Raw genomic sequence first — 17,538 nt, 5'->3', positions numbered from 1 at the left:
TTGCAGATTGTTGCTTTGACAATTCTGTCAGAAATTGAAGTGCACCCATTAGTTAGAGACAAGAAGTTAGAACTCTTCCTTTGAGTGTGCCTGACTCCAATGCTTGAAAGCTTGCAGTCTCAGATAATTAGATGCCAAGGTGCAATGTAGACAATTTCTAATCATGCCTCCAGCACATCTCTGTATGCTCTTTTCCACTTCACACACCACAGACTTCCAAAATGCATTATTCTATGCCTGCACTAAGTTGTAGCTAATGAATTATTTGTGTTTATCTTTTGTCACAGGTAATATATAATTCAATATTAATAGTCTAATCAGAGATAATGAATTATTCTGCATTGACAGTCTGTCACATTCAGGTAAAGTCAATGTCACTGTTAAATTCTTTTTTGTTAAGCAAATTCAATAAATCCAATTAGACTTGTGATTTTAGAATGGATTCATAATTTTCCCTGCATTGCAGCAAAATAAACTTATCACAAATCAAGGTTGCTAACACAATTTTTGCATAAAACTATGTATTGATATAAAAATCAAAATTAAATCAAAACACAAGAATACAGGCAGTCCCCAGGTTACAAATGTCCAACTTACGAATGGCCTGCCATAAAGCCTATTATATTAAAAATTCATCAGCGTCCGCCATTTTAAGTCCGATCACGTTGCCGTTAACACTGTGTTGAGTGTGTAACTTTGTATTTGGCTTAAATTTTTCTTAGCAAGATTCACCCTGACCCCCCTCTCCCTTTTCCAGTCGACACAACCCCCACTTGTCCCATTTAACCTGTCTCAATGCGGGTGGACTTTAGGACCCGGGGGAGCTCAGGACCTGCTGTCCGCGGCTGCTGCTGAATCCGCAGTATTTCTATTCTGTTAATGGAAAACAATTATGATTGAAAATAAAATGGATATAATCAAACAATCCGAAAAAGGTGAAACACCATTGGTCATTGGAAAAGCGTTAGGCTACAGTCGGTCAATGATCGGAGCAATTTTAAAGGATACAGTAAGAGTAATGGAGCATGTGAAAGGCCCTGCCCCGATGAAAGCTACAATTATTACTAAGCAATGCAACGGTTTAATTATTGCTCGTACCTAAGGGCAAAATACACAAAATACTGGAGGAACTCAACAGGTCAGGCAGCTTCCACGGAAGTCAATAAACAGTTGATGTTTCGGGCTAAGACCGTTGTTTAAGATTGAATAGGAAGGGGGAAGACACCAGAATAAAAAAGTGGGGGAAGGGAAGATGGCTAGCTAGAAGCTGATAGGTGAAGCGAGGTGGCTGGGAAAGGTAAAGAGCTGGAGATGAATCAATCTGATAGGAGAGGAGAGTGGACCATAGGAAAAAGGGAAGAAGGGGGTGGTGATAGGCAGGCAGAGGAAGGGTAAGAGGCCAGAGTGGGGTATAGAATTAAGAGGGGATGGAGTGGAAACATTTTTTTAACCAGGAGAAATCAATATTTGTGCCATTAGTTTGGAAGGTAACCAGACGGAATATAAGGTGTTGCTCCTCCACTCTGAGCATGGCCTCAATGCAGCACAAGAGGAGGCCATGGATTGACATGTTAGAGTGGGAATAGAAGTTGGAATTAAAATGTTGAACCACTGGGAATGCCTGTTTATGGCAGGTGGAGTGGAAGTGCTCAGCAAAACAGTCACCCAGTTTATGAGGAGGCTTCAGTGGCAGCACCAGATACAATAGATGAGCCCAGCAGATTCGCAGGTAGAGTGGAGCCTCACCTGGAAGGACTGTTCTCGGCCTTGAGTGGAGGTGCGGGAGGGGATTAATAGGCAGGCATGTAATGGGCAGATAGGTGTAGCATTTTGGCTGCTTACTAGGAAAAGTGCCGGGAGGGAGATTAATGGGGAGGGATGAATAGATATGAGAACCACAGAGGGAGTGATCTCTGTGGAAAGCGGAGAGTGGGTGGGGGAAGAGCTGAAGAGGTAAAGATGTGTTTGGTGGCTTCTTAGTGTACCTAAGAGAACTGATGCAGCTTTAAAGGCAAAAAGGATGGTCATAACAAATATTGATTTGATTTAGCTTTTTACTCTTTACTACTCTTTATAATATTTTTTTGATATTTAGAAATTTTGCATTTCTTTATTCTTGAGAGCATTTCACTTTATAGAATTTTTTACATGTGCCTGAGACTTCTACCACAGTACTATATATATTATATATACACACTACCAAATTATCAAGTATATTTATATGATTGTCATTTTGAAATAAAGAATTACCATTTGTACTTCTGTCTTACTTACAATATAAATAAATGATTCTGAGATTAAATTAACAATAAGTGAAAATGAGATTGGAAGTGTTCCAGGTGTCTGGCGGTTTTAGACGTGAGGATGTTATTTGTCACTACTACAATACAGAAATGGAAATAGAAAATGAAAAATCACTCCAGGGATTTGAGAACAGGATATGGAAATCAACATAGCATATTAGACAATAATGATTATTGTCACCAGCCACAAATTACATTGAGCAAATAATTTCATACATAATTTGGTAATTCTGTTATTCAACAATGAATTCTGAATTCTCAGAGGACCAATTAATACATTCCTGATGTAAACTGAGCAGCAAAAAATTAGAGGTGGCTGAAACCAGGGACTTTTCAATAGCTAAATCATAATCTTTGCAAAAGGTAATTCATTGTCTCGAAATTCAATCGTGGCAAATGTGTTACATAAAGTTAGATAATACTTTGTACCCTGTATGTGAAATCGATTCCAATCACCAACCAATTTACCTTGCAGACACACCAGCATTCCCTACATCCCATTCATAGAAGTATTGTTTTCCTTTTTTGACAGTTGGCCATGGTCTCCATGGCACCTCGAAAATATGAATTGTAGTTAAGAACACTTTTTACCTGATCCATGTACAGAGCAAATGGCTGTAATATCTCATAATTTTCTTACTCAATAGCATATCTAGAACATCAGCTCCCTGTCATCATATCCACCTTGTACTTGTTGACTGCCTTCCTAGCACCTCAGCAACGATATCTCAAGCTTGAGTCCTAGTTAGTGTCTGTGAGTTCCTGACTGCATTTCTGTTGAAGAATTCTGTTTATGATGCTCATTCAACCAGCCCGGCTGTGAGGTTGGACCACTCTGGGTGGCGAGCTAACTTGAAGGGCTTGGGAGTGGCTTCAGGCTGGGCGACAGATTCTGGGCCCAGAGCAATTTGAAGGGTGGCATGGCCTAGGCCTGAGGCCTTTCGCAGCAGTGGTGCCTGGGTTCTAGTCTGAGGTACAATGCACTGTGTAGACAATTGAAACGCCCACCCAGTTTGGAGGCGAAAGCTGATATTGTTCACACTCTGTGATCTTCACTTCTTTTTCCAGGGCACTGGAGTCTTTTGCTGTTCCATGGGTCAATATAAACGTCGGCCCATATAGACTGAAAAGACAGTGTCGGTCGGTAAGAGAGCCGATTTCGCTCGTTCTCTGTGATGGTCATTTCCATGGTGCTGAGGCTATGAAGACTGCGCCGGCTGCTGCGCTCCGCGGCCACAAAGATGATGAACTGAAAAGCGAGGCTTTGGCCCTACTCCTGGCTGCTCCGGTGTTCGGGTCTGAGGACTCAATTTTGGTTCGTAATGAAGTTGTTCACTTCAATTGTTTGAATGGGTTTTATTTTTTTCTTTCTCTTGCACATCGAGTGATGGTATTTTATTTTTATTTTTGTTCTGTTTTTCTTTAAATTGGGTTATTTCAGGTTTGTTGCTGTGTGGCTATCTGTGAGCAAGCAAATTTCAAGGTTGGAAACTTTACTCATTCTTTGATGGTAAATGAATCTTGAAATGAAAGTAAATAGTAAATAGACCCTTTAACCGAGCATCTTTTTGGTGGTAATTAATATCTAGTTGATTGTAATAGTTCAGACAACAACTGATCATAAGTCTTACTTCCATGCATCCTAGTTTTAAAGGAAGAAGCACCTACCTGCTGCAATATTCATGCAGATAGATGAGTTAGTCATAGCCGAAGGGTGGTAGTGGGGACGAGCTCTCACTGCTAAACAAATGCTCTTCATGGCGTGTGTCTCAAACAGCCTCTGACAACCAAGTCCAACTCCTGGCCTTCACGTGTGTGGCGGAGCTGTTCTCACTGACAGGAGAAGGGGCAAAGGCGGGCCACTGGTGCCTTAAAACCAGTTGCTCCGGGCAGATGAGGCTCATTAACCACGGATAGTAGCTCATCTAGGAGAGGGAAACTCCGATTTCAAACCTCTGCTGCCTTGTGGCTATACCCGCTCACGGGAAAGGCTTTGGGAATAAACCCCGGGAAAAATCCGGAGTCAGAGTCCCGAGCGCCCAGCACCGGCACGGCAACTCCTGCGATGCTGCTGGCACCAAACTGTATCGACTCCCGTCGTTCCTTTGGACCCGTCATCCGCACGGAGAGGGGGGTCCCACTGCATGGGCAACAGACGGATCTCCATATCAACTCTGCCCTGGCTTGCCCACTGGAGAAGCCACTCCCGGTGACTACCAGAGGCGCAGTACCCATGGTCAACCACGACCGATGGAAGCCACACACACAAGATGAGTTAAGTTAGTTTAGGAAGAATTAAGGGACGGTACATAGAATTTCATTAACATGCAACTAGATTAGACATCAGGAGGTTTCTCTTTTTGCAAAAGATCAGAGATCTTTTGGACAACCAATGCAGCAGGTACTGAACTGCACTGATATCAAAGTGAGTTTTCTGCTTGCTTTATCACAACTCATCTTTCCGAGTCTGAAGATAAGAAGCTACAATCATTCAAGGACACAGTGAGATTTTCATTGCAATAAGCAGGACAGATACAATACAGTTTTTTTAACTTAAGAAATTGACTCTTTGTTTAAGATGGCATGAAGCTTTAAAGTAATTGAGGAAAAGGCTTCTTTTCAAGGACCCTTTGAATTGTGCTGGCTTACATAATAACTTTCTCACAAGCGCTAAAAGATGTGAAATTAATGAATCTAATTTGTATTCTCTCAGATGACTAAAATTGTCCCATCCAATAAACTCTGTAGGATACAGTGTGATGTAAAAACAGACTTTGGTCTTCCTCATCAATATCCATCCTTTTAAAAATGGAATAGTTCTGAAGTAAACCATGTTGAGCAGACCATTTAATCAGGAGTCATTTTTTATTCAGTAATTCACACAGCAGCAGTCTTATGATAGCATATTAGATTAATCACAAGAATGGCCAGAGAAACTCACTCCAGGAGTATATAACACCAAAGGAAAAATTTTTACTTATGGCACATGATGCATTACCAGAGCATTTTATTGATGGTGATTTTATGCTCAGATGTTCAGGCAGAATTCATACAGTCTCCCTGTGTCTCAGTGAAAACCGAGTCAATAAATCTGCTAGTCTTTAATGAGTACTTGTGGTTGTATTCAGTGAACTCTTGAAAGGAATGCATTTGCTATTGCTATTTAAAAAATAATGCAATGAGTTCAGGACTAGAGATCGGGGGTAGGCGGTTCAGCTCCAAAGGATTCGTTGTTTGAGTGCAGCATCTGTTTAATCATTCCTGAGTGGACCAAGGTGCGTGCTCTCATTTGTGGTGAAGCATTGCCAGCTGCCACTGGTGAGGGCATTGCCTTCAGTATCCTGGATGACAGCAGTGGGCATACAGCGTAGGCAGCTCCAGATATCAATCAACATGCAATACTAATTTAACAGCGGTGGAGCTAAATTGGAACTCAGTGCTCCAACCAATGACTTCAATTAACCCCATACACCTTGCGCAGCAAGAAAGAATGCCAACAACATCCCATAGGGAACATCAGTCACTAACAGATTGCTGCTGATGGTTTCTACTGAACGTTGCTATGCCTCTAGTAGTATTTGGTGCTTTCCCCAGTTCTTTAGCTTTGTTAATCTTTACAGTAAGTGCTGTGCCAGGAATGTTGTCCTTACTTCAGTATACAGCACCCAGACATTCAGAGTCATTTATTTATCACATGTACATCAAAACATACAGTGATATGTGTTGTTTATGTTAACAACCGACACAGCCTAAAAGCCAGTGTCGCTACATATTCAGGCACAAATATCGCATACCCACCATGTTCACAGAGACACAAGGAACACTAACAACAATAACAATAAAACATCAGCAGCACAACAAGCCCCTTACCTCCCTCCCATCCACACATACACAGTCCTCTACCCCAGGACAGGCTGACTCTGGGCCTTCAGCTTCCTGTGGGCTTGGACTGGCAGACACTGGGCCTTTGACTTCCTCAGCGAACTGGCAGAGACTCATCGACCCAGGCTTTGGTCATCGGGCCTCGACTTCCAAATCTCCGATTGAGCTTTGAGCTTCGATTTTTGCTAATATATTCTAGGACTCTCCGATGACATGAGGCATCAGTTGGTTTAGGCTGAGGAGAGAGCAGAGCTGGCGGAGTAACAGAAGGTGGGCGGAATGGATGGCTGCAAGAAAATCAGAATCATGTTTATTACCACTGAGGTACGTCATGAAATTTATTGCTTTGTGGCAGCAGTATAGTGCGGGACATTAACAATACTATAAGCTACATTAGAATTATAAATAAATAAATAAATAATGTTAAAGAGGAATAATGAGGTACTGTTCAAGGGTTCATGGACTGTCAGAAATCTGATTGTAGAGGGTAAGAAGCTGTTCCTGAAGTGTTGAGTGTGGGCCTTCAGGCTGCCATTCCTCCTCAAGGAGGGAAAGGAAGGTAATTAGAAGGAAGTGATATCCATCAAGGTGTTCTGGGAGCAATGCCTCCCTCTGTGAGGAGAAGTGCGTGATGTGTAAGGGATTCAGGAAGAATATGCTGAATTAACTGTGCCATCTGCTTCTGAATCTGAATGTCTGGGTGCTGTCCACTGAAGTGAGGACAAGTGCAGAACATCATGAGGACCTCAGTGGTGTGGATTTCAAGGGGACAATGTAGTAGGCTCCTTCCAACCTGCAGCTGGAGGCATTTGCAACATCTCAATTTACTCTTCACCACAGCATAAAGGAAGTCACGGATTCTCTCTATCCTGAGAGATATTTTCATTTCACCCTCACTGACCACACAGCAGTGAGAACACAAGCTGCAGGGTGTCATTGACCTATTCCAGGTGGCTTGTAAACTGGATCAGATTCTGTGCCTTCAGTGCCACAATGACAGACCCAAAGAGTAACTGCTGGGCTTTGCGGGCAGTATAATGACAACATGACTTTTGACTCCAGTGTGCAAGCTGTGGTGAACTACATATACCTGTCTGGACACGCCCCCTGCTGACTGCTCCTGTGGCTCCTCCCACAGACCCCTGTATAAAGGCGATCAAGGCCTGAGCCTGGCCTCTCAGTCTCCAGGATGTAGTATGATGGTCACTCACTGCTTGTTCCTTCTTCCAGTCAATAAAAGCCGATATCTCGCCTTACGTCTCAGAGTGAGTTATTGATGGTGCATCAATTTTATTGACTGGAAGTTCTAAAACATGGAAACCGTTTTACGTCCGGAAAGGTTGGATTTGGACCCTCAAGACCCTGAAGCAGCTCTTGCTTTTGAACCCTGGCTTGCATGCTTCCAATCATACTTGGAGGAGGTTTGTGCAACTGAACCCGCCGTTATGCACAGAATTCTCCTCTCGAGAGTCGCCCCAAAAGTTTATTCATTTATCAGAGACCTGCCGACCTACGAAGGGGCACTGGATGCCCTCAGAAGACAGTACCTGCGGCCGGTGATCACCGTCTACGCAAGACATCATTTATCTACGCGATGACAGCGGCTTGGAGAATCGAGCGCCGAGTTTGTCCGAGCACTACAGACACTCATCTGAACTTGTGACTGCAAAACGCTCATGGCAGAACAGCATGCGGAGCTGCTAGTACGAGACGCCTTCATTACAGGACTGAGGTCAGTGTACGTACGTCAGAGGTTGCTGGAAAAAGCCGATCTTACCTTACGCTTGACGATCGAGACGGCCGACACTCTGGAAGCTGCTCTGCACAACGCTGACGCTGTCCAGCCGGTTCCCGTGAGCGAATTCGCCAATGCCGCTGCCAGTCGTGATTCCATGAGCTCCCCGAACCTGACCACAGCTGCGGCCCGTCAAAAGCCCGTGCTGTGTTATTTCTGCGGAGTCGGAAAACATCCCCGAGAATGCTGCCCGGCTCGTGAAGCGACCTGCTTCAGCTGCGGAAAGCGGGGCCATTTCGCCAAGGTCTGTAAGTCTAAACTACAAGCGGAGTGCAGCGCTGCGGGTGAGACATGGCGGCCGCCATCTTGCATGCCCGGATGTGCGCGGCCAACTTTGTTGGCGTCAGCTTGCCCCGCCCCTGACCCGTGTGAGACATGGGGGCCACCATCTTGCATGCCTGGATGTGGGCGGCCATCTTTGTCGGCGTCAGCATGCCCCGCCCCCGACCCGTGTGAGACGTGGGGGCCGCCATCTTGCATGCCCGAATGTGGGCGGTCATCTTTGTCGGCGTCAACATGCCCCGCCCCCGACCCGCCGGTGTTTACCAGGCACCAAGACAGCTCGACTCTGGCCTCTGTAACCCTTGACCAAAGCGCCCCACACCAGCTTGCAAGGTCAATGATGGACATCCTGGTGGAGGGGCACGGGACTAGCTGCCTGTTTGACATGGGCAGCACTGAGAGTTTTATTGACCCGGACACAGTGCAACGCTGCGGACTAGTGACACGGCCAGTAAGTCAGAGGATCAATTTGGCTTCTGGGCCACATTCCACAGACATCCGGGTGGGTTGTGTAGCGACATTGGTGGTGCAGGGCACAGAATATCGGAACTTTGCGCTACTGGTCATGCCTCAACTGTGTGCCTGTGCTATTGGGGCTGGACTTCCAGAGCCATCTCGACATCTCGAAAGTGTGACTATGGCATATGACGGGCCCCTCCCACCACTCACTGTCAGGAATCCTCAGTTTTGTGTGACTTCATCACTACTGAGCACACACACACACACACACACACACACACACACACACACACACACACACACACACACACACACACACACACACACACACACACACACACCGAACCACACATCACACCCAACACCATGCCGACAGCTGCGCTACCGACACCACTTGCAGTCTCTCCACCCTCAATGTCCCTCCCCCATCGCTGTTCGCCAACCTGACCCCCGACTGTAAACCTGTGGCAACTAAAAGCAGGAGGTACAGCGCGGGGGACAGGGCCTTCATTCAGTCAGAGGTGCAGCGGCTGCTCAGGGAGGGGATCATTGAGCCAAGCACAAGCCCTTGGAGGGCCCAGGTGGTTGTTGTTCGGACTGGGCAGAAAAATAGGTTGGTCGTGGATTATAGTCAAACCATCAATAGGTTCATGCAGCTTGACGCGTACCCCCTACCCCGCATCGCGGATATGGTCAATCAGATAGCTCAGTACAAGGTGTACTCGACAATAGATCTGAAATCCGCTTATCACCAGCTCCCCATCTGCCCAGAGGACCGCCCCTACACCGCCTTCGAGGCGGGCGGCAGGCTTTATCACTTCCTGCGTGTCCCCTTCGGTGTCACGAATGGTGTCTCTGTGTTCCAGAGGGAAATGGACCGGATGGTGGACCAGTGCCAACTGAAGGCCACATTTCCCTATCTGGATAACATCACCATCTGTGGTCGCGACTGGTCGGATCACAACGCCAACCTCCAACGATTTCTCCAAGTGGCCGAAGCTCTGAACCTTACTTATAACAGGGACAAGTGTGTGTATGGAACCACCCGACTCACTATCCTTGGGTATGTCGTGGAAAACGGGGTCATTGGCCCTGATCCCGATCGTATGCGCCCCCTGTTAGAACTCCCTCTTCCCACCACTCTCAAAGCCCTCAGACGGTGCCTGGGCTTCTTTCCCTATTACGCCCAATGGGTCCCCCATTACGCAGACAAAGCACGCCCCCTGGTCAAGTCTACCACTTTTCCCCTCTCTGCTGAGGCCCGCACGGCCTTCAGCCGCATTAAAGGGGACATTGCCAAAGCTACGATGCATGCGGTGGACGAGACCATTCCCTTCCAAGTAGAGTGTGACGCCTCCGATTTCGCTCTGGCTGCTACCCTCAATGAGGAAGGCAGGCCAGTAGCATTCTTTTCTCGTACCCTTCAAGGCTCTGAAATTCGGCACTCCACGGTAGAGAAAGAAGCCCGGGCCATAGTGGAAGCTATTAGGTACTGGAGGCACTATCTCGCTGGCAAAAGGTTCACCTTGCTGACCGACCAGCACTCGGTTGCGTTCATGTTCAGCAACCAACAGCGGGGCAAAATCCAAAATGATAAGATTTTGTGGTGGAGAATAGAACTCTCCACCTACAACTATGATATTCTGTACCGGCCTGGCAGACTCAATGAGCCCCCTGATGCCCTATCCCAGGGAACGTGTGCTAGCGCACAGCTCGACCAGCTATACATCCTTCATGCACATCTTTGCAATCCGGGAGTCACCCGATTTTACCATTTTGTGAAAGCCCAGAACCTGCCGTACTCCCTGGAGGACATCAAGACGATGACCAGGGACTGCCAAATCTGCGCTGAGTGCAAACCGCACTTCTACCGTCCTGACACGGCGCAACTTGTCAAGGCCACCCGCCCTTTTGAGCGACTGAGTGTTGACTTTAAGGGCCCCCTTCCCTCCACCGACCGCAATGTCTATTTTCTCAATATTATCGACGAGCACTCGCGGTTCCCCTTTGCCATTCCCTGCCCCGACACCACTACCACGTCCGTCATAAAAGCCCTGCGCTAGCTCTTCAATCTGTTCGGATATCCCTGCTATATCCACAGTGATAGAGGGTCCTCCTTTATGAGTGACGAGCTGTGCCAGTACCTGCTAGCTAGGGGCATTGCTACTAGTTGGACCACGAGTTATAATCCCCGGGGAAATGGACAGGTGGAGAGGGAGAATGCCACAGTGTGGAAGGCCACACTCTTAGCCCTTAAGTCAAAAGCGTTGCCGGTCTCTCGATGGCAGGAGGTCCTCCCTGAGGCACTCCACTCTATCTGCTCTCTGTTATTTACGTCCACCAATGCCACCCCTCACGAACATCTATTCTCTTTTCCTAGGAAGTCTGTCACTGGGACCACCCTACCAGTTTGGTTGACGTCCCCAGGGCCAGTGCTGCTCTGGAGACATGTGAGGAGTACTAAATACTCCCCGCTGGTCGAGAGGGTTCACCTTCTACTTGCGAACCCCCAGTATGCTTACGTGGTCTTACCTGATGGGCGGGAGGACACGGTCTCTGTCCGTGATCTGGTGCCCGCAGGTGCCGCAGACCACTACCCCGAACACTCCACGGTAACTGTGAACCCTGTACCCGAGGTGACACCACACACACCAGGCCCTACACAGACTCCTCACGACACTCATATACCAGGCGTTTCGTACGCATATATACCAGGCGCCTCACACATGCGTGAGGGATCACTGACGCCTAGTGGGCTGACACCTCTAGTTAGGCTGGAACCAGCACAACCTCCATCTCCTGTGCAATCACCACCACCGGCATCTGTGCAATCACAGCCGGTGCTATGTAGATCGCAGCGACAGATTCGACCACCTGATAGACTTAACCTGTAAGAAACTTCGCCACATGGGGACTCTTTTTAAAACAAAGGGGGGGGGGGTGAATGTGGTGAACTACATATACCTGTCTGGACACGCCCCCTGCTGACTGCTCCTGTGGCTCCTCCCACAGACCCCTGTATAAAGGCGATCGAGGCCTGAGCCCAGCCTCTCAGTCTCCAGGATGTAGTATGGTGGTCACTCACTGTTTGTTCCTTCTTCCAGTCAATAAAAGCCGCTATCTCGCCTTACGTCTCTGCATACGATCGATGCCACACTACTGCGAGAAATAAGTCCACTAATAAGCTTGAGAAATGTTTAGCTACCTGCTGCAGTAAACAACGTAGGTCTCATTGTGTGCGGTGGATAGCTGCATGTGCACATTCTTGTCATCAAAAGAGTTGAGCCTTCTCCTGCTGTTTTTTTGATGAAAAGTTGCACAGAAGGAAGGGGAGAAGGAAAAGTCAGAAGGGAAAGTGGGTCAACTGTTTTATCAAAGGACTGTTCTTCAGCTCAAGTTTTCTACTTTCTGTTCTGTCATTGATTGGCTAGGCAATGTGAAAAGATAGCATTAGCTTGGGGGATACTGAGGAGAAAGTGGAAAAGGGGCAAATGTACACAATCTTCCATATAGAACATATGTAGGTGGGGAAATGGATGAAGTGACGGCATTTTACTTTGGAGGTAAGATGAAAGCATTTCACTTTCTGAACAAGGTAGAGATAGTGAGCTTAGGAGGCTATTTTGATGTGTCCTAGTTGAACAATAGTAGATCTTGTAGATGGTACACCCTGTGTGAAAGAGGTGGAGGAAATAAATGTTTTGGACGGTGAATAGGATGCCAGTCCAGCAGGCTGCTTTGTCCAGAATTGGGTTGAGCTTCTTATAAGTTGTTCGAGCTGCACTCATCCAAGCGGTGGAGCTTGTTCCTTCACACTTCAAATTTTTGCCTTGTAGATAGCAAATGGCTTTTGGAAGTGAGTCACTTACTTGAAGCTGCCCAACTCCTGCCTGCTGTCAGAGCTTCTGTATTTATGTAGCTGAGTTTCTGGACAATGGTGACCTCCTCCCCCTCCCCCAGTCTGTTGATCATGGATGTTCAGTGATAAAAGTCCTGTTAAATGTCAGGAGGAAGTGGTTAGACTCTCTCTTGCTGGAGATGATCTCTTTAGTGACTTGAATATTAGTTGTATTTATCAAGCAATGCTTAAATATTGACTAGAAAGCAAGCGTAGACTAGTTAATTTCTTCCGCATTGCAAATTTGAACTTGGAAATGAAGTTGAACACTGTATAATCTTTAGTGGGCACTCTTTTATCTGAGGTTATGATTGAAGAAAAGTTATTGATAAAAACAGACAAAATAACTGAGACTGGCTGGGGTCAAGGCAGAGCTTCGAGGAAAACTTGCTGTGATGCCCTGCGGCTGGAGTGATTGAATATCAGCAATCACAACCAGTTTTTGTGTGAGGTTTGGACTTCAGCTATTAAACTTTTATTTACATAATACCTATTGATTTCAGTTTGGCCAGGGCACGTTAATATGCGGTCAAATGTTGTCATGATAACAAGCCTGTCACTGGAAGTACCTGGATCTAATCTCAGGATTTCTGCTCTTTTTCCTGAAAAAGAGTGGTTATAGCAATACCCAAATTAGTCACTTATGGACAAGTTATTGTTGAATAAGTACTTTGGTAGTACAGGTTTCCCCCGCTACCTGAAGGTAGAGCGTTCCTATGAAACGATTTGTAATCTGGAATGTCGTAAAGTGAATAAGCAATCACCATTTATTTATATGGGAAAAATTTGTGAGCGTTCCCAGACCCAAAAAATAACCTACCAAATCATGCCAAATAACACATAAAAACTAAAATAACAGTAACATATAGCAAAAGCAGGAATGATATGATGAATACACAGCCTATATAAAGCAGAAATACTTTTGTACAATCATTGCAGCACTGTCTAGTGTAGTGTATAATCTCACTATGTAGCGGAAGCAGTCTCACTCTCTCCAGTAGCCTTTAAACTATGAAGCTGCCAGATCACACCAAATAACACATAAAAATACACAGCCTATGTAAAGTAGAAATAATGTATGTACTGCGTAGTTTCACTACCAGAATCGGGAAGACACCGAGCACACTGATGATGGTGTGTTAGGCTGGGTCGTCGGAAGTTGTGGTGCTCGGCAATTTTTTCCAATAAATTGCGGTTTCATCACAGTTAAGCACTTGCTTATACGAATAACCACCTTCTGTAATTATTTTCTTCAGTTCTGCTGGGAACTTTTCAGCAGCTTCAGTATCAGCCGAAACACTCTCTCCGGTAAACGTTAAACTATGAAGCTGCCGTCGCCTCAGAAACCGAACAAACCACCCATGACTACCTTTAAATTCCACTTTCGCAACACTTTCATCACCACCGTCCAGTGCCAGACTTACGACTTACTTAAGTGTAACACCCATACGAGCTCTTTTAGGCTTTTCTGATACCTTAGAACTCATCTTGCTAACGGATGCACAAAATAAATCGACAAAAAGCACAGATGCTCACAGGCTGTGTTTAAGCAATGGCGGCTAGAATGCAGTTCCATGGGTGGAGCCTGGCTGCTCGGGGCGCGCGCTGCCTTTTCTCGTAACAGTGATAACACCAACTGTTAGCGAAAACAGGTAACTAATGTAGGTCTTTCGTAACAGCGAAGTGTTGTAATTCGATAAACGGGGCCACCTGTATTGTATTGTGGTTAGATGTGCAGTTCATAGAGACTCATCCACATCTCAAATAGGTGGACTAGGTCACCAGTTAGTCCTGTGATTATTGATTTAGTGTGGTCTTCAAAAGGAGCTTGGTGCTTTCCTGTGAGACAGAAATATCTCCGGTTTGAGAAGGTTGATTGTGACATCATTCATTATTCATTGTAGTCTCCTGCAGGTTATTTGATTACTTTTGGAGATTGAAGAATGAAGAGGAGATTTTATGTATTTTTTTCTGAATGAACCAAATTCTTTTACTCCTTTTATGGGAGAGTTTGTGATGAAAAGGATCTGCTTGTTCATAGTCATTTAGGATTGGATGACTATGTTTGTCTTTTCCCCTTTCTTCACAATTATATTCTGTGTTATTTGCATTACCATTTTCAATTGCTCTCAGTTATTGCATCTGGACTCAAAGCAAATCCACATTCCAAATTGAAATTTCACAGCTTGACATTCACTGAGCAGCAGAGAGAAAGGTTTGACAGTGACTATTTTTACAGCAAGTATTTTAGCCTTCATCTTATCTTGCTATTCAATGTGCATTATCAGCTTTCAAATTCCCATGTGGAAGGCATTTCAAATTAGTTCCTTTCCCTGCAGTTTCCACCCAGAATGACCTCGTTGGCAATGAAGTGAAACTCAGGAGCAAAACTGCTCCGCAACATGCAAGCATTTTTGGTTCATTAGTACCAATTTAAAAGTAACGTATTTTTAAACCGACTTCATGAACTAGTGATTCTATGATACGCTGAAGAACTCAAAGGGCTCAACTGTCAGTAATACAGGTAAGGCACCTGTAGAGGAGATGCTATGTCACTGTTTTGAGTTAGTGGACAGGGCCATGTACATGGATTCATCAGAGAGTTTGAACAAATATGCCACATTGTTGCAGACATAAAGTTAGTCATGGGTGAGTGGGTCCTCAAAAACCTGCTTAGACTCTTCCACGACCAGAAGCACTGAATGAACCAAAAGATCCACAATCATCTGATACCCAAATCAGTGGCGTTCAAGTTTGGCAACCAGTAAAATACAAAAGGTCCAGGTACAAACTCCAGAAGAACACCTCTAGGATGATCAGCTTGGGTGCACATTAAGGGTGTGTGCTTAGCCCACTGCTCTATCTATATACTCATGACTATGTGGCTAGGTAGAGCTCAAATACCATCTATAAATTTGCTGACAATACAACCATTGTTGATAAAATCTCAGATGGAGACGAGACGATGTACAGGATCGAGATAAGCCAACTAGTGGTGTGGTGCTGCAGCAACAACCTGGCACTCAATGTCAGTAAGATGAAAGAGCTGAATGTGGATATCAGAAAGGATAGAGGGATCAGAAGTGGAGGGAGTGAGCAGTTTCAAGTTCCTGGGTGTCAAGATCTCTGTGGACCTAACCTGGTCCCAACATATCGATGCAGCAATAAAGAAGGCAAGGCAGTGGCTATACTTCATTATGAGTTTGAAGGGATTTGGTACGTCAACAAAAACTTCTATAGATGCACCGTGGAGAGAATTCTGGCAGGCTGCATCACTATTTGGTATGGGGTGGGGGGGGGGCTATTGCACAGGACTGAAAGAAGCTGCAAAGGTTTGTAATTTTAGTTGGCACCATCTTGGGTACTAGCCTACAAAGTACCCAGTGTTATGAGTGTACCACAGCTCTGAGGGGCCGAAGGGTGCGGGGTAGCCCCCTCCTTTGTGAGAATCCAAGATCACTATTGAGTCAGTTCAGGAGACCCAGAAAATGAGAGAAAGACATGCAGAATCCACAAAGAGTTGGAATGTGTCCTGGCCTCCGAAAGGCGGACCCATTGATACCGGCTATTGTCTCTTGGAGACGGACTTGTGTATTGCATCCTGTACGATGCATCGAAGCCCCAGGCAATGAACCGGGGGGGAGGTTGGTGGAGGGATTGCTTCATCTCAACCTGATTGACATCTGAGACCCTGTGAGTCAGGATAAAAGAGGGTCTGTGGGAACAGCCCCTCAGACGCACCAGAAGAAACGCTAGCGATCCCGTAATAGCGAAAGCTGGTGGGAAGGCCAGGTGCGTCCGTTTCCATTTGCCCCGGAATCGGTGTGCCTTTACCACGGAAGAATGGTTTTTAGCTAACAACGGGGAAATCAACTCCCAATGACTCTCGAAGGATTGACATCATAAAAGGAATGGGCAAGTTTTAACCCGTCTTTCTCTCCAACCAAAACGCTGCAGCTAGAATGAACTAAAGTGACTTTTATATTTCCATCGGACAATACACTATCCCCTAGACAACGATAGAGCTATTTCTTATTGATTATTATTATACCCGCGCTTTTAGATTTAGTATTGACGACGTATATCATCTGTATGTTTGCATTGATATTATTATTGTGTATTTTTATCAATAAATTCTGTTAAAAATAGTACCATCAGACTTCAATGGACCTCTCTATCTTTGCGGGTAAGTGACCTAGTTACGGGGTACGTAACTATTGGGGTTCTCGTCTCAGGATTTGACACCAAATTGGGGGGGGGGCAGTGAATTGGGCTTGTAAGTCCAAACTTGGATCTAGTTACGCGGGTAGCCAGATGGGAAACCAGCAAAGATGGACGTGGGTGAATTTATAGAAAACCTGACTCTGGAGGCGCCAGAGGCGGCCACCAAATCAGACTTGATAAATTTGGTGAAGGGGTTAAACCTCGCAGAGGTGAGGTTGTCCATGAAAAAGCAGGAGGTGCGAAGGGCAATAACTCAGTATTATATTGGGAAGAATGTGGTTGCAGCTGAGGTATTGGAAAATATCCCTGAAAAGGTACCAGCTAGTGGGACGGCTCAGTTAGAGTTGGAGAAATTAAGGTTGGAACATGCAATTAAGTTAAAGCAGCTGGAAGCAGCTGAGAAGGAGAAAGAAAGAGCTGAGAAGGAGAGAGAGAAAGAGGAGGAAAGAGCTGAGAAGGAGAAAGAGAAAGAAAGGGCCGAGAGAGAAAAGGAGCATGCGCTCCAGCTAAAGGAGTTAGAGGTGAAATGGGAGCAGGAAAGAGCTGAGAAACAAAGAGAGCATGAAATTCAGTTAAAACAGCTGGAAGCAGCTGAGAAAGAGAAAGAGAGGAGAGAGAGAGAGAGAGAGAGAGAGAGAGAGAGAGAGAGAGAGAGAGAGAGAGAGAGAGAGAGAGAGAAAGAGAGAGAAACAAGG

The sequence above is a fragment of the Hypanus sabinus genome, chromosome 4 (assembly GCF_030144855.1).
Source record: "Hypanus sabinus isolate sHypSab1 chromosome 4, sHypSab1.hap1, whole genome shotgun sequence".
In the NCBI taxonomy this organism is placed as follows: Eukaryota; Metazoa; Chordata; class Chondrichthyes; order Myliobatiformes; family Dasyatidae; genus Hypanus; species Hypanus sabinus.
The sequence above is the reverse complement of the archived record's forward strand: the minus strand, read 5'-3'. Positions refer to the sequence as shown.